Source organism: Camelus dromedarius, chromosome 11 (genome assembly GCF_036321535.1).
Source record: "Camelus dromedarius isolate mCamDro1 chromosome 11, mCamDro1.pat, whole genome shotgun sequence".
NCBI classification, from domain to species: domain Eukaryota; kingdom Metazoa; phylum Chordata; class Mammalia; order Artiodactyla; family Camelidae; genus Camelus; species Camelus dromedarius.
In genome coordinates this window covers 31,799,723-31,823,811 of record NC_087446.1, presented here as the reverse complement: position 1 = coordinate 31,823,811, position 24,089 = coordinate 31,799,723, and the positions used below count along the sequence as shown (strand labels likewise).

General features: G+C 43.5%; 1 protein-coding gene across 3 annotated transcripts in view; it reads right to left on the bottom strand.

Moving 5' to 3' along the window:
* Window positions 1-24,089, bottom strand: part of ELK3 (ETS transcription factor ELK3) — a 143,366-nt gene that overhangs the window by 50,850 nt on the left and 68,427 nt on the right. The window contains exon 1 of one of the 3 annotated variants that reach the window (XM_010989975.3): window positions 12,768-13,160. The exons of the other annotated variants lie outside the window; for them this stretch is intronic. The gene's annotated coding sequence lies outside the window, so the exon portion shown is untranslated. Of the gene's footprint in view, window positions 1-12,767; window positions 13,161-24,089 lie in introns of those variants that run through there. 3 annotated transcript variants of the gene reach the window in all.

Below are 24,089 nucleotides of genomic sequence, written 5' to 3'. Positions count from 1 at the left end.
GGAGGACCCAGCAGGGGCTAAAATGTTTTCCTTTAAAAGCAAACACCTCTGGGGAAGCTCTGTTTCAGGGTCTAAGAAAGCAGTATCTCAGGTTTCATGGAGGATCGCAGCACATGCATAACATAAAAAGGTTTTCTGCATTCAGTAAAACTTCCTCCAAATCCTGTTTCTAAACTTGACCTTCAATTTAATGAACTCCCTAATTTCCAATGGGTATTTTTCCCCCTACACGACCCTTGATTCTTCTATTTCATAGGCCTTTGTATGGAAAATCTTTTACCTAAATTTCTGTACTATTAATAAAATTCGATCCTGTGTGCAAGAGGGACCACTGGAGGTCAGAACATAAATTCTTACAGTAGTCATGGCCTTAAAGAGTCACACGATTTCAGGCAGGGATGTTAACTTCTCTGTTTCAACTTCTTAATCTGTAAAACAAGGCTAAGGCCAACCTTATCCCCCTCCATACATGAGGATTAACAAACTAAAAGACTTCTTATGGTTAAGAGTATTTAGAAAATAAAAATCTCAGATATCCTTTTGATCAATACATTGTGTGAATAATCTTTAAAATAAAAATGGAATAATGCCTTCAGCTTCCAATAAAGCCTTCACAGAGAGATTCTTTTTTAATCTGTGGTTGCCTGAACATCAAATGTTTATTTGCTTAGACACTCTACTTAGTTTCACAAAAATCGAATTTAAAGGAAATCTTACATACCACTTCTCCTAGAATGAAACCATAATCTGTCAGATAACCTTGAAAGCTTTTCTGTGCTAAATAATAAGCTGGCGCAGGCCACAAGTATATCCACAGTGTAGTAAGAACATTTTTGCATGATACGAAATGATGGTGGTTTTTCCACATCCAGAAACTGAAACATTTCCTGCCAGAGCATCCTCTAAACTCTGCTATTGTGTTGAAACTGTAAAATCTTTCTAAATCAGGACTTCCTCCTATTATGCTTTAGAGGCGTCTTTCTGGGAAGGGTAGATCCAAGGCAAAAGGTAGGAATTCCTGCAGCACCACCCAGTGGAAACATTAGAAAAAAAAAAAGGCAAGATAAAATATGTTTAATAAAAGAAAATTCAGATCTTAGCTCCACTAATTGAAAATCTGGACAGTGCTCTTTTTTTCCAGCAATGTGTTTTTCCTCACAATGGTGCCCTCCTTCCTCGGGCTGTTTCTTAAATGCCTTGCACACAAATGATGGTCAGCATCACGTCTGCCTTGTCCCGTTCACCCGTGTGCACACACACTGGGCCGACAAGAGGCCAGGGAGGAAGGAGTCCCGGGTGGGGTCAGGCGTGGTCTGCGACACCATGCCTTCCTCTCAGAAGGATCCCCGAGGGACCGTGGGGACCGGGAAGTCAGCACAGCTGGGCTCAGCATCCCAGTCCAGCTGCAGCAGCGGGCATTTCCTGGCAGAAAGGTAGTCATCTGTGCACCTTCCCCTCCCCCTGGTCTGAGTGCCGCCGCTCTGGGCCACCTCCAACATCTGCATGGCACTCCTACCTCTCTCGTTGCACCTCAGGGAAAGGCTCAGAGCCTTTCCTCCCCTGGGGACCCATATCTCCAGTTCCCCCAATACTTTCTCTAGCGTGACCCCCTGCTCCTGCTCCCCTGTCCTCCCAAAGCCTCCTCCAGGTCCTTTCAGTCTGTCTCCACTTCATTCACTGCCACCAGCAGAACATGTCTCTTCACCAGCGACTGCTTCTCACGCATGCCTGGCACACTGGGCCGCTAATCTCGGGAATGGGATGGAGCAAGAGGAACCCTTGACCCGCTGCTTCCAGCTCAGAAAGCCCTGGCAGTGGCCGGCAGGGGGAGGGAGCTACGGTCTTCCCAGGGAACCTGGGAACTCCCTTGTCTCCTCTACAGAACTGAAAATAGTATCATTTCTTCAATCATGTCTGGATGGTTAAGTCACTAAAGAAAATGGTCTCCAACATAAGCTCCTGAGAAAGTTATCTTTCCCTCTTCCTGGAGTAAATCCACCAAAACCACTTCATATGTCTTTTAAAAACAGTGCATAGATAAAGTGATACTCATCAGCTGATCTCGACATTGTTTAGAAGTATATGATCAGTGTTAAAACGTGAGAGTATAGCACATCTGAACTGCTAATTTACAGATGGCTAATATTATAAACCTTCCCCCACACCCTCTTCTGAAATGTGACATTTTACAAAACATGCTGGCTTCTGGAAATGTCAAAATTTGGCTGAAAAATATTGACACTAGCTAGTCCTTGGGTCCTCCTATATATAGTATTGTTGCAAAAATAAGTCTGACTTACGGGTATTTGTGACATCTTCTTTAGGGATTTTTGAGATGCATAATGAGCTGCCTTCCGGGATGGTTACCTAAGCAGGGAACTGGATCCTTCCAGGCTTCTAGAGTCTGCGGCTACTTTAGTGTCAACCACTCTAGTGATCTTGGCAAAACTCTTGCGTGGTTTAGCAAATGCAAATTCTAGGCCTCAACTTTTCTGCATCAATCTGGTATCATAATGTATTCACTTTGGAAGGGATCTATGAAAAAACAGTGATCCTTCAGTCTTCAAAATATCATCACCTGCTCATGTGGTGGACATCTGTGGGGCTTTTAGCTGCTTCTAAAGTCATTAAGGTAGACTCTCCCTTATATAGCTTTACAGCCTCCATATGCATATGTTTCTCCCACATATTTGTATTGATATCAAGCTTAGCTACATATGACGATTGTGTTGCCAAAGTGCAGTTTCTTCTACATTTAAATAACTTCTAATAAAGTTCTTTTTAAAGAAAGAAAAATTATAATGGCGCTAAGTTAACATAGCAAGCAAAAGGTATCTTGTTTTTCATGGAATGTCCATTTAAAATCTAGCCTGACTTGTAAACAAACCACAGTAAGTGGAACACATTTAAAGTATCTTGGTGTTCCTGTTGAGTACAGTTATTTCTAAGAAAACTGTTGCAAAAATAAACAGGGAGTGATTTCAAAATGACATCTTCTCCCAATGCCTTTTATGTAAAACTTGTTTTTTGACTCCCAAAACTACAATGAGCGGCAATGAATAAATGAACAAAGTAACATTAAAACTGCCATCAAGTGGAAGACAGTTCATTCATTCATGTCAGGCTGATGGTGTGCACACGTGTTTCCTTCAAGAGGCCAACCAAAGCATCCCACAGAAAGAATGGCGGCTGGTGGCATCAGCGTTCAACATCAGACACATACCTAAGGAACCCTCACGACCCTTAATTCCCATTCAGGAATTTGCCATCCACTAACTCGGCTCAATTTTTTCCTAAAATGTCACATACGATTTGTTCCTCTACTTACTCTTCCAGTAATTGTCCCGCCTGAATAAATCAACTGTACAGAATAAATGACAGATTCTGTTTTAGATGATCCTTTCCTTTTGCAAAAGAAAACCCCCCTTTCTGGATTTTAACCATTTGGTAAATATATGATCTTCTACATCAAGGTCTTAAAGCTTCTACTTTCCTAAAGACAAATTGGTAGGTCTTAATATTTAGGTTAAACAACAACAACAACAACAACAACAACAACGGATGTGGCAAAAGCTGGAGGAGGATGCTGTCTTTGTGGTTCAGCTCTGATTTAAATCAAAGCATGGTGGGGCTCTTACTTGAGAGCAGTGATGCTGAGCTTTTGAGAACCCTAGGACTCTTGGGTCATTTTGTTTGATTCAAGACATCTTCTAACTGCATATACTTTTTATTTTTTAAATGGAGGTACTGGGTATTGAACCCAGACCTCGTGCATGCTAGGCATGCACTCTACCACTGAGCTACACCCTGCCCACCTCAGCATATCCTTTTATAATGAGAGTAATTCACTTTAAGAAATCGGCAACACTCTTCAAAGTTACTCAGTTTATCCAAGGATCATAAACACAGAATTGAGAATTAGTGCTAAAGAAGTGAAGCCCAGTCAGGGATGCCTGGGGGGCTGACTGAGCGATGCTTCTGGTTTTGCCTCGACTGTAAGAGATGCAGTTGGCCGTCAGCAGGATCCCTGCCCTCCACTAAAGCCTCAGCAAGGATGCGTCAACGTATCTCTGCCTGGGGTTTAATCAGTCCCAACCCTGACTCCGAATGTCACCTGGAGAATCTGGAGATGTTTATTCTAAAATGCTCTAAAAAAAGAAACAAACCAACCAACCAACCAGCAATGTCTACCACCCAACACCCTCTGGTCTAAAGGATCAGTATCTGAAGCTTGAAAAACAGGCAGGGGCATTAGCAGAAACAACTTTCCTACCGACACTCGAGTTCTAGATTCCAGAGGACTTCAAAACACAAGACCATACAAGACCATACAAGACTGAGGCGCTGTATCCACACAGTGTCTCCAAATAACGCCAAGTGGTTTGGTCCCTTCCTATAAATTCTTCATGGGGCTTCCTGAGATGATGAGGAATCTGAGCCTTCTCCTCTCAGTATATCAAAAATCCAAGATCCCTCCTGAGTTCTCACAGTGAAATAATGATTCTTTGGGATGCAGAGGTTCAGCAAACATTCCCGTATGCTCCAGTCCTCTGTACAGAGAAGGAGCAGAAACTGAGATCACATGCTGCCGCACACCGAGACTCAGGCATCCCTCGTGTAGCCCACATCTATGGAGACACACCCAGGTGTGCACACCCCCCTCCCCATCTGCCAATGCTTTTCTCTTTCATTTTTAAATGAACTCCGACAACCAGGGCTTATATTTTGGCCTCTAAAGGCAAACCTTCCAAGTTCCAGTAAGAGGACAGTAGGGAAGTTACATTTTCAGTTCACTGAGTATTAACCAGAGAAGTGTTCTTCTTAACGGCTAGTGTTAGAGAACTGTTCTCATATCTACAGCCTCTTCCCTTGCCTAGTAGAGCATCTGACCCTTCTGGGCCCCACTGCCATCATTCTGAGGGTGACGAGGTAGATAGAGTAGGAGAATCCCTGCGGTTAATTCCTACAGAGAGGTCCTGCAGTCAGCCAGGAGCACAGCCTGGAATAAATTCTGGGGCTTATTTTGTTGTGGTGGTGGTGGCTGTTTTCATCTCTCTCTCCTGACAATTAAATCCAGGGAGGAAAAAAAGCTGCTTAATCACGCCTTCTGGTTAATCAAGGTTTGACTATCAACAATCCACTCCTTGGCAAAACCCAGCTGAAATTAATAGCAGATCTAGCCCTCCTTCACTGAAAACATTTAGATATTTAACCACTCATCCTTTCATAATCACACCGGCAGAGTCTTATTATTTTAAAGTTCAATCAGAAATACCATTTATTAATTACAAAAGCTAAGAACCAAACACACATAGGTTTTAGTACAAGTGAAAAAGTATTTTTAACTGAGAATATCATGGAACTCAACCCAAGGGAACTATAAAAACTCGGTCAACTGAAGTCTTGATAAAGGACTATGATGGTTGCTGTATTTTTAATTTAATTTTAATACGGAAAGAACGTTACACTGAGATTCTTTGAGCTACTTACCTGCTCACCAACCATTCTGAGTATAACACTGATATCAACTACAGGGCTAAAGTCTGTCTTCTCAGGTGTTTAACATGCTAACCTGATTTCTGTACATTCACTTTACTTGCAAGTCTGGCCACAAACTCTGGAAAATGATACATCCTCTATGGAGGATATTCTTGGCTATCTCTTTGGTTTAACCAAGAGATATGCCTCTTATTAATCCAACTAACTGACAGTCTAAGAAAGAGTCAGATTTAGGCGTAGCAATAAAGTGCTTTATCAAGTCTACTGGCCAAATCAGGGGAGAGGTGCTACGCTGACAAATTTTTCCTCGTTCAGATTGCTTTTAATTCAGTGAATGCCAGGTATTGTACAAAGGGTCAGGATAAATACAAGGATGAGAAAAACAGATCAGGCCCAGAGGGAGCTTCCAGACTGATGGGCAAGACAGATGTGAAACACATCCTGACGCATACATGTGCAGGTATCCTCCACTTCCCAATCTAATGAATTGGACGGTGATTTCAGATAACAAGGGATGGCGTGCTATCAACTCTGCTTGGTTCCTGAATTGTGGGCAAGAAATACTAACAAATAATGAGCAATACCAGCTCTATCTCTAGAAATCTCTCTCTGAAACTGTTCAGTACCTGTGTTTGGATAGTAAGAATCTGGACAGGGAGAACTCGAGTAGTGAGGAAGCCTGGAAATAAAACCTGTACAAGGGCTCCAAAGGCCAGGGATGGATAACTGAGACGGATTTAGTCTGGAGGACCACCAAAGGCTTCCCTGGGGAAGAGATGGTCAAGCTGAGACTAACTGGCTAGAAACTGGAGTGAGAGACGTTGATGGGAGAGGATATGGAAGTGAATTCCCAGAAGAGGGAATAGCATTTGGAAGGGCCCAGAGGCCACGGGGGACGTTACACATTTGAGGAATTGAGGAAAGGCCAGTATAGCTGGCCCAAATCACAGTTCGCTGCTCACATTAAGGACTTTGGTCTCTATTCCAGCTGAAGCCACTAGAAGACTGTAAGCAGAGGAGTGACATGGTCAGATCTGTGCTTGAAGGACTGCTCCAGCTCGTGGCTGGAGAAGGGACTGGAGGAGGGTGACAGGGAATGTGGGCCTCTCAGATCCAGCACCGGAGGAGAGTATTTTCAAAGATTATCAGAAGGAAAGAGTAGGGATTTGACCTAGTGATCAAAATCTTACCTGGGCCTACTCAGCACCCAACCCACAGACAGTTACTGGTGTTCCCAGGAATTGTGGGTCTTCAGAAATGAATGGTGCCTCGAAAAGTGGAGGGAGGGAAATAGCAGCAAATACTGACCCTTCTTCAGGTGTTCCTTATTCAATAAAGGGCCAAAATGGGATAGAAAGGGAAACTTATAGGGAACCCCTTTCCCTTCACAAAACAGCAGTTTTTAAAAATTGCCATATATGTCTCAAAACTGGCTGCTTGGGCATGAAAAAAAATTCACATCACATTGTCACAACTCTTAGAAGTCAAGTTCTTCATTCCAGAAACCCCATGCATGAATGGGACTTCTGACTGAAAGGGATCAACCCCACCTCCCTACATCGGTCACTTCACCACCAGCCAGGGAAACCGAGGTCCAGGGAGGTTCAGTGATAGCCTCGAAACACAACTGGTTTTAAGAGAATCAACTTTCCCCCTCAGCATTCATGTTATTTCTGGTTAGCTTAAGTGGTGTTAACCAGTGTAGAAGGGATTTTCTTCCTCATACTGTATGATGAGGAAATCCACATATTCTGATGATTTATTTTTAACCATGCAGATTAAATAAAAATACTGCTGTCTTTTAGCCAGGTGCTCTGGGGCTTAATAACATGACAGAAGCATGAAATTACCATAATATATTTTGAAAAAATAGCCAGGCAATGTTTCGGGGCCATGGAAATATTCTCTAGTTGGAGGTAGGGGGTGGGAATTACATGGGTGTGTGTAGACAATAACATTTAAGATCTGTGCAGTTTCAATGTACATAAATTATACGTCAATGAAAAAAAAAATAAAGACACCAAGGGTCTCAGTTCATTCGACTGCTTGGAGAAAAAGACTCCTAACATCACCAAACTGTAAGAGAATGTATCAGATAAGTGTATACCTACTCTGTCACTCTCATATTTACACCTAGAAATTTAAGAACTATGCTTAGATATGGTAGCTTTAGAAATACAAACAATGCTATGTGCCTTAGAACCTCTTTTTAGAGCACGTGTGCAAGTAAATTCATTTTAGTCCAATTCAAACTCAAATACATCAGTATAACCATCATCTCAATTTCTTTAAAAATACGCAAATCCATCTCACAGCCAATTATAAAATAATCCCATTTAATTCTTAATAATTTCTTCCCAGCAAACGTAAATTAAAACACATAAAGTGGTCAGTGAGTAATTCCTAGTGGCAGTTCAACCAAATTACAACTTGTTGAAATGACCAATTCAAAGTTTATTTTTAAACTGCTGACATATATGTAAGTTTCCAGTAAAGAATGAACGGCCATTTTTATTTTGGTTGTGGGGAGCAATGATGGGGAGTCAAATTTCTACACAGAATAGATGCTTAAAAGACTGAATGATCTACCGTTCTTTGGAGGGCCTTAGGATTTGCTAACAGTACACGCACGCACGCGCGTGCGCGTGCTGATGATTCCATTAACTGTGGGCTGTACTATAAACAGCAAAACTGGAGGTTTCACGGTCTCACGGCCATGGTTTCAACCAAAAAGCTGGATGATCTGAATTCAAACTAGCCAAGGGTAATTGTAATCTTGAACTGAAAATCAATTTCAAATACCAATTTCAAAGTTTGGAAACTTTACTGATACAAAATGAAACAGTAATAAATAAGAGTCATCGGGTGTGTAAGAGGCACCTTCCTCCTTTGAGACGTTCAAGGGGTATTTTTGGTCTAACCTAGTTTCTGTTTTCTCATCATTTAACATTGTATTTTGATGTGTAGCACCCTGGACTTCCTGTTACTACCTCTTGATATTCTACTGCAAATCATGACTCATCCTTAAATCATAGAGAAACTCATCACAATCCCAAACTTCATAGCACGTATGAATTCAGTCTTTCAAGAGGGCAGCATTCTTAGAACATTACTTGGAGCCACAGAGACAAAAACACTGAACAAGTCCATGTAGAGATTATGTCAATCCACTGTTGAGTCAACACATTTATTAGATCAATAAATATGAGCTCTCTGTGTGGTAATTTTAGTCTTAGTACTGGTTATTAAACAGTGTTACATGATATGTTAAGTGAAAATAAATTATAAAACAGAAAGTGTGGTGTGACTCCAATTAAAAATTTTATGTGTATGCATGTGCAGGGGTGTATGTGTGTATCTCTTTTAAAAGACCAGAAATGTTAACAGTGGAATTATGGGAGGTGTTTATTTTTTTTTTCCCTTTGGGGTTTGCTGAATATTCCTAAGGTAATTCACATTAATATTTTTTATAACCAAAAAAACCAACTAAACTTCAGAAAATATTGCTATACCAATGTGATTGCAAGTAGGTCATAAATCTACAAAGGCAAAGAGGAATTATAGATAAACATTATGGAGAAAACTCTTGCCTTAAACATACAGAAAAATCTGCCAAGAGTGGGGACCTTCATTCAAGTGACCGGAGCCGACTGTGTGTGTGTGTAGGTGCAGGCCCTTAGGGACAGAAGCCAGCTGCCTGTAGCCAGGTCACAGCCAGAATGGACAGGGAACCCAATGCTTTTAAAGTTGAATGAGGACTGACCCCTAGGTTTGGGAAACGTGAAGATAGCTGAATCATTCCCTGGGACTGGAAAGGAGCAAAGCCATTAATTAGTAAGCAGTATTTCACCATCAGCGATAAAATACTCTACTCCAGGAAATCACATCCTTAAATTATTTTTAAAAGTGTTTTGGGTTTGTTTTGTTTTAGGTAATGTTTTGCAATCATATTGGTTTCTTGATTCAGACAGATACACAATTGGGTAGCAAAAAACACACAAAATCCAATATCTGACAGCGAAGAAAGGAATATTTTAATTTATATGCACTGCCTGGAAGCCCTTTAAAACCAATTTCAGGAAAAGATTCCAGTTCTAAAAAATTATTACAAATATAAATTTCAATATATGATCTCAGAGTTATGGTAACTGTATAATAGCAGTGTTGAATTATTAATTTTAAAAAATAAGAAAAAGAGGCAGTCTTTAATAAATGTTTAGGAAACTTCAAAATTCAAATGCGGCTGAAAAAAATCACAGTTCTCACCCATTTGGGCGATTGCCATTATGGTCTAAAAAGCACTAGTACCAAGTGAACAAGGTTCAGTGATGGTCTAATTCAGCTCACAAAGGTACACCACCAAAATGTCATCAGATGCCAATTGCATATCACTGACCAAAAAGAGAGAGAAAGGGAGAGAAAATTCATGGATACTGTGTTATTCTTGTGGCCACAATGCCAGTGATGACTTTTAAATGTCCTGTTCAGTGAATGAATGCATATAAGGAGTTACCATTATCAATGTAAACAGTAGCTTCTTAACCTGGGTACTACTGACATTTGGCGCTGGAAAATTCTTTGTGGAGGGCTGCCCTGTGCATTGTTGGATGTTTAGCAGCAACCCAACCTCTATCCACTAATACCAATAGCACCCCCTCTGATGATGACAGACAACCAAAATGTCTCCGGATATTGCCACATCTCCCTTGGGAAGCAAAATTACTCCCAGTTGAGAATCACTGATAATAAGTGAATACTATGCATTCCAAATAATAACTTATTGGAATGAAGAACTCTACATCCCTTGTGTCTGGAAGGAAATGTTACCTTGAGAGGAGAGTATCTACAACCTTCATCCTTAAGGCATGCTCATGCAGAGTGATGTGAGCCTTGGAAAGCTTTTCTTCTTACCTATTGTAAGTTCTGTTATCCTACTCACAGCTTTCAATGCAACAATTTATTGAGCATCTACTCCGTGCCAGGTGCGGCGTTAGGGACATCCTGTACTTATGTCCACTGACTCACACTCTGGTCGGGCTGGTTGGGTTGTTTTTAGGACATGCTTTGCCACCAGGAAAAAAAAAAACAAAACACTGACACCTTAAAAAATCCTCAATAGAGCAGCAAGTCCTTGTCAATAAAGGAACCCCACAGTTTCAATCAGGTTCCTTAAAATTCTTTACCTTTTTAGTAACTCTACATATTTCCAACATTTAAAGGTTCAAAAATCAAAAAAAAAAAAAAAAAGTCCAGAAGGCCTTTGCTATATTTGGCACAGAATGACCATCAGGGGTTTTTGCCGGCAGGGTCATTACTGGAAACTCTAAAAACACTTAAGGACAGTCTTCTTAACTGTCTGACCCACGTGCCCTCCTAACACAATTTGTAATTTTAATAATCCCCATAAACTGAAACTCATAACTGACCTTTCCCAAATAAATGCAGGTCACAGAGAGAGAAGAAAGGGAGAGAGATCAGAGGGTATTTTGTTTGGCAAAAAGACTCAGAAATCAATTTGAGCTCATTAATAGATGCCTGGAACATGCTTGGTTTCTCAGCACCTCCGGATCCTCACCACCCCCACCCCAAGACTGAAGTACAGACACGAGAGAGGATGGGTGTGTTTGAGCGGCTAAGGCAACAGAAACTAGAGAGAGAGAGAGAGGGGGGGAGAGAGAGAGAGAGAGAGAGAGAGAGAGACAGACAGACAGACAGACAGAGAGACAGACAGACAGACAGACAGACAGAGACAGAGAGCGAGACAGAGAGCGAGAGACACCAGTAAGTCCGAAATCCAAAATGGCTAAAGTGACTTCAAAGTTTTCAAGATGCTGCCCTTAAAAGATTTGTTGGGCGGCTGCACCTCTAAGTAAATAAAGCCGTAACTTGTCTCCCTCGCCAGCCAGCGCAGGGCTCCCCGGCTGACAGTGGCTGCACAAAACCCCTCCTGTGCCGAGCAGCGGAAACTCCTAATGAGATTAGTTGGTGTGTGTGCAGACATTACTTAGCAATGACTAAAGGGGCTCTCTCTTCCTGCAGCAGCCAGTGGAAAATTCAGGGAACTTTTTCCCCCTGCAGCAGCAGAATCCCTTTAACCCTCTCCCCAGTCAACTCCAAAAACAACTCAGCCTCCCCCAGTCCCCCCTCTCCCGGCTGGGGTGCTGGGGGGACCTGAAGACCAGCTAGGGGCTTCCAAAAGCGGGAGGGTGGGAAGGGGCTGGCGGGGAAGGGGCGGGTGACCCTTCGAACACTACAAAGGAAACTGTAAAAGGCACAAATACATAAACCTGAGAAGCAGCAAACCACAGTTTCTTTGTGAGCTCCTCTAGTGAGTCATTTTCAAGATGCTGTCTGCTGCCAGTTTCAAAGCGGAAGCGCATGGCAATTAGTCTTGCCGTTTCCAGACAAGCCAGAAACTCTCCCGACACTCGTTTTTTTTTTTTCTCTAAAAAGCCCCTTTTGCAGTTTCTGAAATAACATTTCTTTCTCCCACCCCCACCCGCCGCCTAACTGCAGCTTGTCGTCAGGATGATTCGGTTCAGAAAACATAAAACCGAGACCTCTATTTTTCTTTTTTAACCTTCCAAATTGTAATTCCTCCCCCAAAAAGTACAGTAGCATTACAGGCCAACATTCAGTTGCAAGTTGAAGAGCCCTATCCTAAAGTGCTGGGGGCTCCAAGACCATCTCCTTCCCAATCCTCCTCCAAAACCGTGTCCAATAAAGACTCCACAGGCTTTTAAAAGTCAGGCTGGGCGTGCGCCTGGGGCGGCGACCCGGGCTGGGGTCACCTGCCGAGCTAGAGGGGGTGCGACCCTCAGCCCCGCGGCTTCCCTCTCCACCGGTCTTCTCCCTGAATCCGAGCGTCGGCGCCCACTACCACTCCGAGGGGAGCCCCAGCCCTGGCCGGAAGGTCAGCGGTGGTCCAGCTTCCCGGCACGCAGCCCGCTCCTCCCAGGGACCCCAAGTCTCACCGTCTCCTATTCCCTCGCGCGCCCCCTCCTCCAGGCTCGCGGCGCAGCCCCACGGCGGGATGTGCCAACGCCGGGTGGCCGTAGCCCCCGGGCCGGCGCGCGGACCAGGCGCTGGAGCATCTTCGCTGCGCCCTCACCCCGTAGCTGGCCCCCGCCCCAGGCCCGCAGCCCCAGAAGCGGCGCCCACCCGCCCCACCCCCACCAAGCTACAGAAAAGAAAGAAAGAGCGAAAAAAACCACCCCCCACAAAACTTTGCAACTGTCCGAGCAACAGGCACAAACCCCGCTACTTACCCAGATGTGGGGGAGATTTCAAGATCCTTCTTCGGGGGAATTTCTAGGAGGAACCGGGCGAAAGCCCCCGACTTTCCATGCTGACAGGCGTCTGCAGACGGTCTGTTGCTCTTGTAATGAGATCCTGATTTTTCCCCCTTTTTTTTCTTTCTCTCGCTCCTCTTTTTTTTTTTTTTTTTTTTTTCCTCTGGTGTGTGTGAGAGCAGGAAGTTGGAGCAGTCAGGCCGAGCCGGCTCACTTCCTTTACTGCATTATTCCCCAGGCGGTGTGCAGTCTGTGTAAACAGGCTTTTCCGCCCCGCGCCGCGCGCCCCAGCCGCGGCTGTGCGCCGGGGCTGGCCGCCGAGGCCCGCGCATACTCCGCCGCCCGCGGCCCCGCACAGCGCCCGTGCCCCCGCCCGCCGCGCTCCACGCTTCCTGCTCGGTCACCCCCGGGGAGGAGCCTCCAGACCCCGTGCGGCCGCAGCCCCTCCCCACGGTGGGAGGGGTGGGGGGGAAGGAGGCGGGCAACGCGGCCAGGAACCCGGAGAAGCTGCCCTCGACGCGCTGGGGGGCTGACCTTGGGTGGCGGCGGGACCGGGGATCCCGCTTCTCCCCCCGGGGTCCCTGCGCTGGGGACCCCGCTGGGCCCCGCTGTGGGGTCTTGTCCTGCTGGGCTGGCCTGGGCAGGGAGACCCGAAGTGGAGAGGCCGCTGGACTTGCTGTTTTCTGTCAGCTGGGATGGAAGAGTTGTGGGGCTAGTGGGTATCGGGAGTGGGGTTTGGTTGCTCTGAGCCAAGGGCTTCTTGATCGTGGGTAGGGGCGTGATTGCTTAGGATGAGATGTTGCATGTGCAGAAAAGGAGGCACAGTTTTTGTCTGAGAATGGACACAGTTCCTGCCTGGGATTTTTTTTTAAAAGCCAGCGCTCAGAGTAAGGGGCCCACTTTGGGGGAAAGGATGAGAAACCATAAACTGGAAGCCAGCATTCTCCAGGAAGAGCCCATTCTGGCCGGTCGCTATGGCCTTAACACAGGCCCAACCTTTCCTGCCTGCTAAGACTCGAGAGAAATGAGCAGCGACCACGGGGCCGAGTGACCGAGGCTTCAGAAGGAGACTCCGTGGTCTCAAAACTGGACTCCACACCGCAGTATCCCTCACGGACCACCCACCCCGGACCCCCTCCATTTCCAGCCTCCCCTCCCCAGCAGCGCAGACCACCGGTTTCCAAACTTGAGCATGCACCAGCATCACGTGGGGGTGGGGGGAGCTTGTTAAAACACTCGTTGCCTGGTCTCACCGCCAGAATTCCTGATTCTGTAGGTCTGGGTGGTTCTCAGCCCTGGATAACATTACAATCACCTGGGGGGTGTTTTGAAAACTATTGATCTTTACACACAACCCAAACCAATTAAGTCAGATGCCCTGGGGGGCGGGGCGTGAGTCCTTTCAAAAGGATAGCATTCTAGGAGTTTCTCCACTTGTTTCTTATTTTTGCAATCTTTCTGAAGATTATTTGTTTATGAATCTCTCACTATTACTAACTGTGAGCTTCTAAAGGGCAGGGTGGTAATTTACTCTAGTTAGTACCAGTTCCCCGCCCCAAGTGCCAGTCAGAGCACCTGACTCATAGGACCGCCCAGTTCTCTGTATCGGCTTCAGGCTGGTGGGGATAGTTTCCTGACAGGTGGGACAAGGCCCACGAAGCCTCTGATAAGGGTGGGAAAACACGCAGTGTGGGGGTTGGGAGTAGAGACGGAGAAGATATGGGGAAGAGAGCTATTTATCAACCCCTGATTTTCCACAGCTAATTTTCCACTTTAGGAATTATCATTTTAATCCCTAGTGGGCCTCTCCTGTCACTCAGCAGAGCTCACTTCATGTCCCCATATGATCCAGCTGTGGACTGGGAGAACACAAACTTAGTTTATTAGTGAGGGGAAAAAACCTCACATACAATTAAGAACACCATGTTGCTTTACCTAAAAAGTGTATACCAAAGCCAAACATGAGTGTATCTTAAACCAGTGGCTTTCATGCTTTTTATTGTCTACAACAAATCTTTGTAGGATCACCACAAATCTTTGTAGACTCCCAATATGTGAGAGAAAAGATGTACATGATTTCATCAGGCTTTGATTGTTCTGAAGAAATGCCTCCCTGTTTAAGGCACTTCTGAAACACTTACTCATGCCTTAGCATTTCCCAGACCAAATGAAGACCTCCTAAGTTTTTCTGGTGTTCTAGGTTGTCCACATCACTATGCCAGGCCCTTCATTAGAATGAGTAACTCAGAGCTGACTCTGCTCTGCCCAAGGCACAGGGAATAACTTTTACTCGTAGGTGTCCCCAGCTTCTGTCCCTTACATTAGACAGCTTCTGCTGCCTTAGCTCGGGCTGCTATAACAAGTGCCTTGGCCTGCATGGCTTAAACAACAGACATTTATGTCTCAGAGTTCTGGAAAGTGGGAAATTCAAGATCAAGGTGCCAGCAGATTTGATTCTTGGAGAGGGCTCACTCCCTGGACTGTAAAGGCCACCTCTCACGGTGCCCCCACATGGCCCTTCCTCAGTCGCACATGTGAAAAGGAGAGAGGAAGCAAGCTCTCTGGTGTCTCTTCTCAGAAAGGGCACTAATCCTATTACGGGAGCTCCCCCTTCATGACCTCAGCTAAACCTAATTACCTCCTAAAAGCCCAACCTCCTAATACCATTGCACTGGGGGTTAGGGTTTCAACATGAATTTAGGGGTGACATGAACATTAGTTCATAACAACTGCTATTTGTTTTCTACGCTTTCCTTCTCACTGTCAAAAAGCAGCCAAGAGGTGTGGCATTTAGTACTATATGATCCACACTCCTCTTTCTATGCTTTTCTTGTAAAACAGACAGGAGTTAGAATTAATGGGTTATGAGTAAAATTTCTTAAGGAGCTCTTTGTTGCAGATGACAGGATCATTCATTTCTGGCCAAGAGACAGTGAGGCTCTCTCAGCTTTGATAAGAACAGTAGAGATCTTATCAAAGATTGGAGTTAGTCAGTCTGATGTATTGGACAGTGCTTGGGGCAGAGTGCAAGTGGGTCAGCTCAAATAAACCCTATGGGTGAAGGGGGGGCTGGCTCTAAAAGAAGGGTTTATTAGCTTTTGTTAGGATAACACTGTGTAACAAACACCCCCAACACTCAGTGGCTTACCAACAAATGGGTCTCAGATGGGTGGGTTCAACTCTGCTTCACATGTTTTCTCATTCTGGGACCCAGTCTGAAGGAAAAGGCTCAGCGTGGGACATAAAGTTTTCTAGAAGGGCAGGAATTCAAGCAAAGTGAGTGGAGACACATGAAGCCTATTAAAACCTCTGCCACACCTATTAAAACTAGCACACCCTCACATCAACTCACAATCCATTGGGGAAAGCAACTCATATGGCCAACTCTAAAGTCAACGGGACAGGGAGAAGGACAGGGGGAGTTCTGAATAAATAATACAATCTGCCAAAGAGAAAATGGATGCTGGGTATGCAAAAACAACAGATCTCTTGGGTCCCTCCTAATTTAACCTTCTACACTGTCTAACAGAATGGGATGTATGAAAAGTTAAAAAAAATACAGATGGATGAGGAAGTATAATTAGATAAGGCAGGGGGAGAAAGTTTTAAAATATATCAAACTAAAATATTCTAGAACATAGCAGAACAAAGAAAACATGAAACTTATGAATTGATGGTATTAAACTTAGAAGTTCATGAATTTTGATAGAAACTCAAAAGTGGTTTCTTCACTACTTTGGAGACTGCTTCAGTGTTGGGGGAATATGGGTAGAATTTGGGACTAGACAGCTAAAGCCTGATGGGAAGGCAGCCCACTCAGGTGGCAAGTATACATTTGGAATCAGGATCATGGGGATCCAGACCCATACTGACCTGTTCTAGCTACTCGACCTTGACTAAGTCACTCACTCTCTGAGCCTTCATGAACATCAGTTTTTACTGATTTTTACAGTGAATGCCAATTTTACATTAAAACAACATGTGTTATGGACTAGGATTCAAAAACTTTCATGAACCTCATTTGAAAGAGTATTTAAAATAATTTTATAGTCTTACAGGCAGAGCCCCTTGGGTCTACATTCTCCCTTTTGTGCTATTAGTGGTCTTTCAGTGGGGACAGCTGAGAAGCATTGATTTGGACCACCTTTTGCCCTCAGACTGGCCACCCATAGGCTAGAGGTTGGCAAACTGCAACCCACAGTGCCCACTGCCTGTTTCTATATGACTTTCAAGGTAAGAATAAATTTATTTTTTTAAGTTTTTAATTGTGTTAAAAAAAATAACATAAAATTTACCATCTTCATCATTTTTAAGTGTACAGTACATTAGTGTGTTAAGTATATTCACAGTGTTGTGCTACTGATCTGCAGAACTTTTTCATCTTGCAAAGTTGAAACTCTTATATCCATTCAACACACACCCCATTCCCTCTTACCCCAGCCCCTGGAAACCACTCTTTCACCTTCTGTTTCTATAAATTTGACTACTTTAGATACCTCCTATAATTAGAATTATACAGCATTTCTCTTATTGTGACTGGCTTATTTCACTTAGCAGAGTTTCCTCAAGATTTATCCATGTGTGTCATGTGACAGGATTTCCTTCCTTTTCAAGGCTGAATAATATTCCATTGTGTACATATACCACAGTTTGTTTTTAACAATTCATCTGTTAATGGACATTTAGGTTGCTTCTACCTCCTGGCTCAAATGAATACTAAGAATTTATATTTTTAAGTGGTTGGAAACAAATCAAAGGAATAATAATACTTTGTAACATGTAAAAGTTGTATGAAATTCAAATTTCAGTGTCCATAAATAAAGGTTTGTTGGAACACAGACAGACTCATTCACTTATGCATTATTAATGCTGCTTTGGCAGTGCAATGGCATCGTTGAATAGTTGTGACAGAGACCATTACGGTCTATAAAGCTGAAAATATTTACTTTCTGACTCTTTACAGAAAAAGTTTGTCAATCCCTGGCATAGGCCATCTGAGACAAATGAGACTCTGCCCTATTTTTTGGTTTGGTTTTAACCGCATTTTCTTTCTTATTCCGGAGGCCTTTCCTTGCCATATAGGGTAAAAATCTTAGTGTCTTTAACAAACTTCACATCCAGGAACTTCGTCTTCAAAGGAAACCAGGTTGTCATGCTTAATTTAATTCCTCTTATCTGGTCTTCTGATGAGGTGGGGAGTAGCTGACTCATACTCTCCTAGCCGGGGAGACACCTTTCAAGCTTTTCTCTGGTCTCTGAACAAACCTGAATTCCCAGCCGCATCAGAGCTACACACACCAGGGCCTCACCCCTGAGATTCTGAGGTTAGAACTAGGATTCTGTATTTCTCCAAAGCTCCATTGAGATGACCTCTCCTCATGAAACTCTTGTAAATGTCTTACTTATCCTTGAAACTAAGCTCAAGCCCTGCCTCCTCCAAGAATTCTTCCAAGATCCACCAGATGAAGTCCACAGCCCTTTTCTCCTGCATCCTCACAACACAGGGTTGGAATTTTACCACTTAGCATTATGAAATGACTGTCACTCCCCCACATCCCATCTATATCCCTAATGCCTACCAAAAAAGTGCTGACAAATTTGTATTGAATCAATCAATTCATCAATAATAAAAGGAGTGATATGCAATAAAGTTTTGTAAATGATGTACAATACTAATTGAGGCATGTGAACAATCACTAGAAGGGAGAATAATTGATGACATTTGGAAAGAATTAACACTGATTCTAAGCTTTAGATTTTTTAAATTCACAATTGATTGAAATGTATCAATAATTTGTACCCACCCCCTACTCACCCCAAATCCACATTCTAATGTACACTGGAAAGGAAAGGAGAGTAAAACATAGTGATGAGGTGTTACAACTCCAAAAACTGAGTCATTGCTATAATTTCCAGGATGAATACAACTGAGAAACTGTCCTGACCAGCTACTGGACAAAATCACTTCCTGCATAATAGAAATTTGAAATTTGCAGAAAAGTACAAATGGTGTTGAGCCTTTTCTCTTTCAGTGATGCCCAGAGTTCCTGTGTAAGCAACTGTTTTGGATTTTATATGTGTAGATCAAGAAGACAGGGCACTTTATCTCTTGATTTGGTCCTAGAAGGTGTTGTGCAAAACCTTGAAGGAAACTGCAGTCTTTCTTTTCCCACAGTATCAGACAGTCACAGAAGCCCAGGAAATGCCCCCTGGGCAGGATGTCGTGCTGTGCTTTAATGGCAAAGATGGGCAAGGCGTGGTTGGGGGTGGTTTCAAGACCAACTTTTTAATGGTTGGAAAAAGCTGATGGATTGAAGGTTGATTATCACCTTTGAAAAAATCTCTGAAACTCAAATGAGAGTAGTAATTTGAGAGCAGCAAAGGAAGGTCTGGGGCTGTGATCAGGCTTACCAGGGATGATGGGAGAGCAGGAGCCTTCAGAGGGACTAGAAGCTCCCAGGCACGAACATGATTCAATCCCTTCTCAAGGGTCTCTTTGCATGGGTGATAGGCTTTGGGGAGGCTGGAGCCAAACAGGAATTTTGATGGAAAATCAGAACAAATGAAGTTGTTCCCTGTGAAATTTAGGGACACTCTAAACTCTGCTTGGGCCCAGCACAGAAACAAGAGGATGTTTCCCCACCACGGGGCATGGAACCTGGTATTTCCTGCAGTCATGAGGAAGCCCCTGAACAAGGAAGCCGGAGAACAAAGAACACGAGGGAAGAAGCCTTCATGTTTCTGTATGGAAGGATCTCCAGTAGGAAAGGGAGAGGGAAGGTCTCTGACAAGTTTAGAAGAAGAAACTGGAATGCCTGGCTCAGCTCCCCCCTCCTCCCTCTCTTGGAGCCAGCTGGTCCCAAGAACACACGGTCTCCCTGCTCCATGCTGGGGGTACCTGCAGTTTTCCAGCTCAGCCCACATAAGTTTCATCTGGGAGCAAATCGCCAGCCAGCCCACTGTGACTGTAGATGGCAAGGTTAGCTTTGATCAGTAATAAGACTATCATTTTGATCTCAAGCAGTTTGGCACCTGCTCATTCTGTCAGGTGGTAGGTACTGCAACTGGACAGGAAGGAGGGGAGTGATTTAGTGATTTAGTGGACTGGGGGTTTACCCAGTCAGCTCACTTAAGACACTGCAATTGTCATTCTAAGAAATAACTGGAGAAGGCTGAGTTTAGGGGGAGCGGGGTGCAGTAGCGAGACCCCACATGAGCAGGTAGAGCAGGTACTTGAGTACCGTGTCCCCACATGAGCTACGATGTCATTCGCGGCACATCCATGGTCATAGGGCCCCGTGTGGATCCACAGGCTGATGAGGTTCCAGATGTTGCCCAGGATGGCAGGGAGGAAAAACGCTATTCCATAGGCTGCTATCAAGAACCAGGCACCGTGGTTTGGAGGTAAAGGAAGCAGGGGTAATGGTGTGTTATGGAACTAGCTTTAAGTTAACCAGGACAGCTGTAGCCTCCTTTGAGGGCTCTGAGGACAGAAGCAGATGCTGTGTTGTAGTGAAGGGGAGAAGCATCTTCTCCTCAGGAAGTGTCCGTGGATACTCTTAAGAGGGGGTGAGACTTGATGATAGCACATTCATGTCCCCTTCATCTCCACAGCAATACACCTTTCTTGAATAAATATTGTAGATACTCAAGGAACAAAAATAACTATTAGACAATGTATGTAATGCCTCACAGCCTAAAAAGTGCCATTAAATAAACTCAATTGGTCTTTGATAATATGTTTTTACATTTGATACAACTAAGGTGTGGAGCTATTAAGAAATTCATGGGTTCAAGATCACACAGGAAGTGATGGGGTTAGAGCTAATATCCAGGTTTCCTGACCAAAAGTGAAATTCTTTCTGATATGCTTAGCTGAATTATAATAAAAGACCACAAAAAGCAAAGAGAGAAAACGCAGGAAGGAGAGGCAAGGAAACGGCTGGGAGTGGAGGTTCTACCATTAACCCGTCCTATCACCTTTCTTAGGCTCAGCCTCTTCTTTCGTCAAACTGTAAACTGAGGATGTTGGACCAAAGAGTGACTCAGACCCTGACATGCTGTGATGGTCCAGGATAGTCCCACCACGGTTACTCACAGCAATTCCACCTGAGAAGCCCTTGGTCACAGAATCTGCTCAGCAGAAGGCTGGCGGGGGTTAAATCTGCTACCTAGAGCAGCGGATTCAAAACTTTAATTCCAACCCACAGGAGGAAATGCACTTGACATCTAAGCCCTTTACACACATATAAGGGATTAAAATAGGTTGCACAAAACAATAGTGGGCTTTTTTGTTTGTTTGTTTCCTATGTGTGATGTATTCTGATATATTCTATCCTGTTTTATTTGCTTAGAAACTGTTGGTTGCAGCCTACCAACTTGATTTCATGATCCATGAATGGTTTGGGAGGCACAGATTGGAAAGCTGAAAATTGAGGGGTAGTGGTGGGACAGACCAGGCAAAGATGGGATCACAGAAGCCAGATGAGGTGGACTAGGAGAACTGTCTTTATATAAAAGGAAGAGTACTCGTCTGTGTACATATGAGTCAGTGCCCTTCTAAACATCCCCCTGCACTGCCACATTGTCTGCCATCTCACCAAGCACGTTCCCACCTCTGTCTTCCCCAAATGCAATGTTTAACAGATACTTTGGAATGTCCTAGATTTGTTTATCACTGTCTTGACTTATCAGGCAGTCAGCCAACAAGGTTTTTGAGGAGCACTCACTGTGTACGTAGCCGGGTGCTGCACAGTCAGAATCCATGGGTTTCGCATCTGTAGATTCAACCAACCACGGACCGAAAATATTTGGGAGAAAAAATTCCAAAGAAAATTCCAAAAAGCAAAACTTGAATTTTCTGTGCACCCAGTAACTATTTACATCGTACTTACATTGTACTTATAGCTACTTACATAGCATTTACATTGTATTAGATATTATAAATAATCTAGAGATGATTTAAAATCTATGGGAGCGTGTGCTTAGGTTATATGCAAATGCTACACAAATGCCAGTGGACAGCTGTACTAACCATGGTGGGATGTGTGATATTCATGGCAAAACTGAGATGTCACCGTGGGAAGGCTGGTTTGGCTGATGGTCCATGGATAGCATCACGTTGGTGATGGTCTTGAGTCTGAGCTGGCAGGTTCAGAAAGTGGACCCGCAGCTCTGTGCACTGCCATTTGGCCTTGGGCCCCACCACACAAGGCCTCGTATTAAGCTCTGACTTGGTCACCAAATGATCCTATTCATGCAGTTATAGAGACAGTCTGATGAAAGCAGAAGGTGTTCCTCACACATCTTTAAACGTACACCCTATCCTCCCACCACACTGCTTAAAGTACATTAAGAACTAATATCTTTGTAGGTCCTTAAGTATATTGTCACTAGCACAATGAGATCACTTTGTGTTTTGTATGTTAACAATTAGAATGTAAAATGTTACAATTAAAATATACCACAAGTGTCATACCCTTCTTTTAGCATTTGTTCAGTTTTTTATGTACTCAGAACCACAACTGGCAGTGGTCTATGCCCTTCCCAACTTCGAGGGGCCCCACTCCAAGGAAACACCAGATTCTTGGTGACACAATTTTCTTGAAACAGCTGCAAGTGAATCTGCTTATAACGGAGAACATTCCTTTCTCGAAGTGACTGAAAGGCTGGCCTTCCCTGTCCAGAGGACCCCCTGGGTAACTAGGGTACCAAATGAACATTTGAGAATTTGTTGCTTGGTGGTCAGCGATACAAGCACATGAGGTGAATTTCTTATCATGGAGGGCCCTCTCTGGAAACCAAGCACCCATTCCCCACACACGTTGTCCCCCACCCTACACTCTGCTGGACAGTCAGGCTAACATTGGCCTTTCTCTTTGTGCTCCATTCCTGACCACACTCTGTTCTGTCAAAACATTCTTTCTTTAGACATTAAACTCCAGAGATATAGCTGTTCCAGGGGACTGGAAGAATGGGTTTTTTTTTCCCCATTACATGTCATTTAACCTTTTTTGTTTAATTTTCTCAGAGAAAACTTACTTCCAAGCCCCAGGTTGATCCTCCATAGGATCTACACACTCCCAATGTGCACGGTATAAAATAGACACTGTTCCTGATGCTTAGGGATTACCAAATTAAAATGGTGCATTTAACCAAGAAATCTGTCCTGCACCACCAGAACACTACTAGAGAGCAACAGAGAATTTGGTGAGGTTGCAGGGTATAAAATTAATACACAGAAATCTGCTGCATCTCTATACACTAACAATGAAATATCAGAAAGAGAAATTAAGGAAGCAATTCCATTTACCATTGCATCAAAAAGAATAAAATACCTAGGAATAAACCTACCTAAGGAGGCAAAAGACCTGTATTCTGAAAACTATACAACGCTGATGAAAGAAGGCACAAACAGATGGAAAGCTATCCTATATTCTTGGATTGGAAAAATAAATATTGTTAAAGTGACCATACTGCCCAAGGCAATCTACAGATTCAATGCTATCCCTATCAAACTACCAATGGCAATTTTCACAAAACTAGAACAAAAAATTGTTAAATTTGTATAGAAATATAAAAGATCCTGAATAGCCAAAACAATCTTGAGAAAGAAGAATGGAGCTGGAGGAATCATGCACCCTGACTCCAGACTATACAACAAAGCTACAGTAATCAAAACAGTGTGGTACTAGCACAAAAACAGACACATAGATCAATGGAACAGGATAGAAAGCCCAGAAATAAACCCATGCATTTATGGTCAATTAATCTATGACAAAGGAGGTAAGAATATACAATGGAGAAATGACAGTCTCTTCAATAAGTGGTGCTGGGAAAACTGGACAGCTACCTGTAAGAGAATGAAATTAGAACATTCTCTAACACCATATACAAAAATAAACTCAAAATGGATTAAAGACCTAAATATAAGACTGAATACTATAAAACTCCTAGAGGAAAACATAAGCAGAATACTCTTTGACATAAATCACAGCAATATTTTTTTGGATCTGTCTCCTAGAGTAATGGAAATAAAAATAAAAATAAACAAATGTGACCTAATTAAACTTAAGAGCTTTTGCACAGCAAAGGAAACCATAAACAAAATGAAAAGACAACCTACAGAATACGAGAAAATATTTGCAAACAATGTGACCAACAAGGGATTAATTTCCAAATATACAAGCAGCTCATGCAGCTCAATCTCAAAAACAAAAGAGACAATCCAATCAAAAAATGGGCAGAAGATCTAAATAGACATTTCTCCAGAGGAGACATACAGATGGCCAACAGGCA